At 43.7% G+C, this 2,647-nt stretch overlaps 1 pseudogene; it reads right to left on the bottom strand.

Moving 5' to 3' along the window:
* Positions 1-461: 461 nt before the first annotated feature.
* Positions 462-1,507, bottom strand: LOC100592348 (annotated as a pseudogene).
* Between the last annotated feature and the right edge of the window lie 1,140 nt (positions 1,508-2,647).

Here is a 2,647-nt window from a genome sequence, read left to right as displayed (position 1 = left end):
TTGAAAGGAGATAAAACTGTTATTATTTGCAGATAATATAATCATCTGTCCAAAAAAACTTCCAACTATTAGAACTAGTAAGAGAATTGAACAAAATTTTTAGATAAGAACAACTTAAGAAATCTTGATATCTTCTACACTGATAATACAAACTAGGAATAATAATAAAATATTATTCCAAATACCAGTCAAAACTAGAATATTTAAGAATTAATCATTAATCCATAGAAACTTTATAGAAAAAAATTTATTTATGTTTTTGGCTGAGCACAGGGGACTTTATTGATGGTACAAGACAAGGTGGGCCTCCCTAGGCCCCTCCCTCTTCAGGGGGTCTGCATGGAAACTGTGAGGAGGGGAGATTCCCACTGTGGTGGCGGACTGAGTCTGGCAGGGACTCCGCAGCAGTGAGGGCCTCTCTTTTCCTCTTGTGCTGTCACTGGGCTGGTGGTTCAGGGGTCTTACTCCTTGGAGGCCTTGTGGGCCATGAGGTCCTCCACCCTGTTGCTGTAGCCAAATTCATTGTCATACCAGGAAATCAGCTTGACAAAGTCGTTGTTGAGGGCAATGCTGGCCCCAACATCAAAGGTGGAAGAATGGGTGTCGCTGTTGAAGTCAAAGGAGACAACCTGGTGCTCGGTGTTGTAGCCCAGGATGCCCTAGAGGGGGCCCTCTGATGCCTCCTTCACCACCTTCTTGATGCCATCATATTTGGTAGGTTTTTCCAGATGGTAGGTCAGGTCCATGACTGACACGTTGGCAGTGGGGACACAGAAGGCCATGCCAGTGAGCTTCCCGTTCAGCTCAGGGATGACCTTGCCCACAGCCTTGGCAGTGCCACTAGAGGCAGGGATGATGTTCTGGAGAGTCCCACCATCGTCATGCCACAGTTTCCCGGAGGGGCCATCCACAGTCTTCTGGGTGGCAGTGATGGCGTGGACTGTGGTCATGAGTCCTTCCACGATACCAAAGTTGTCATGGAGGACCTTGGCCAGGGGCCCTAAGCAGTTGGTGGCACAGGAGGCATTGCTGGCGATCTTGAGGCTGTTGTCATACTTCTCATGGTTCACGCCCATTATGAACATGGGGGCATCAGGAGAGGGGGCAGAGATGATGACCCATTTGGCTCATCCCTGCAAGTGAGCCCCAGCCTTCTCCATGGTGGTAAAGATGCCAGTGGGCTCCATGATGTACTCAGCACCAGCATCGCCCCATTTGATTTTGGAGGGATCTCGCTCCTGGAAGATGGTGATGGGATTTCCACTGATGACAAGCTTCCTGTTCTCAGCCTTGATGGTGCCATGGAATTTGCCATGGGTGGAATCATACTGGAACATGTAGACCATGTAATTGAGATCAATGAAGGGGTCACTGATGGTGATAATATCCACTTTACGAGAGTTAAAAGTAGCCCTGCTGACCAGGCGCCCAATACGACCAAATCCGTTGACTCTGACCTTCACCTTCACCATGGTGTCTCAGGGATGTGGCTGGCTATGCAAGAGAAGATGCGGCTGTCTGCTGAATTGAAGGAGGAAAGAGCTGAAAAAAAAGTTAATGAGTGACACAGAAAGTTCAATAGAGAGACAACCCATGCTCTTAGATGGGACATATTTGTATTATAAAGATGCTGGTTTTCCCCAAATCAAAGTATGAATTAAAGGCAATTCAATACAAATTCCAGTTGATTTTTTTTGAGGAAGGAAAATATGTTACCATAATATTAATATGAAAGCTTACAGGTCCACATAAAAGTAAGTACAATTTGAAATAGAAGCACCAATAGATGAGACCTGCCCTACCAGTCTATGAAGACATACTATAGTGTTAAGATTTTAAAGAATTTATATTTTACCAAGAGCAGATAAATAATCCAGTGGAATAATATATTATGTTAAGGACAGATTCATGTATTTATATAGGCATTTGGTATATAATAAACCTGGCAACCCAAGTCAACAAAAGTAGATTATTCAGTAGATGGTGTTTGGAAAATTGGCTCACTATATGGAGAAAAATATGAGAGAATTTCTACTTAATACCATACTCAAAAGTGCACTTCCACTGGATTAAATACATAAATGTGCAAGACTAAACTCTAAAGTTCATACAAGATAATGTAGAGGATTATGTTAGGCTGTTCTTGCATTGCTATCAAGAAATGTGAGACTGGGAAATTTATAAAGAAAAGAGGTTTAATTGGCTCACAGTTCTGTAGGCTGTACAGGAAGCTTGGTGCTGGCATCTGCTCAGCTTCTAGGGAGGCCTTAGGAAGTTTACAATCATGGCAGAGGGTAAAGAGGGAGCAGGAACATCACATGGCAAAAGCAGGAGAAAGTGAGAGAGACAGTGGGGGGAGGTGCCACATGTTTTTACATGATCAGATCTCATTAGAACTCACCATCGGGAAGACAGCACCAAGCCACAAGGGCCTGCCCCTATGACCTGACCACCTCCTGCCAGGCCCCACCTCCAGCACTGGAGGTTATAATTCAGCATGAGATTTGAGTGGGGACAAATATCCAAACTATATCAAGGATTATCTTTGTGACGTAGAGCTGGGGACAAATTTCTTAAATCAAATCTCAAAAACACAATCTTTAGGCAAAAAAATTGATGAATTTATTACATTCTAATGGTGTTACAG

This window comes from Nomascus leucogenys, chromosome 3, assembly GCF_006542625.1.
Source record: "Nomascus leucogenys isolate Asia chromosome 3, Asia_NLE_v1, whole genome shotgun sequence".
Lineage (NCBI taxonomy): Eukaryota > Metazoa > Chordata > Mammalia > Primates > Hylobatidae > Nomascus > Nomascus leucogenys.
Note: the sequence above shows the minus strand (reverse complement) of the source record. Positions and strands in the feature narration are given on the sequence as shown.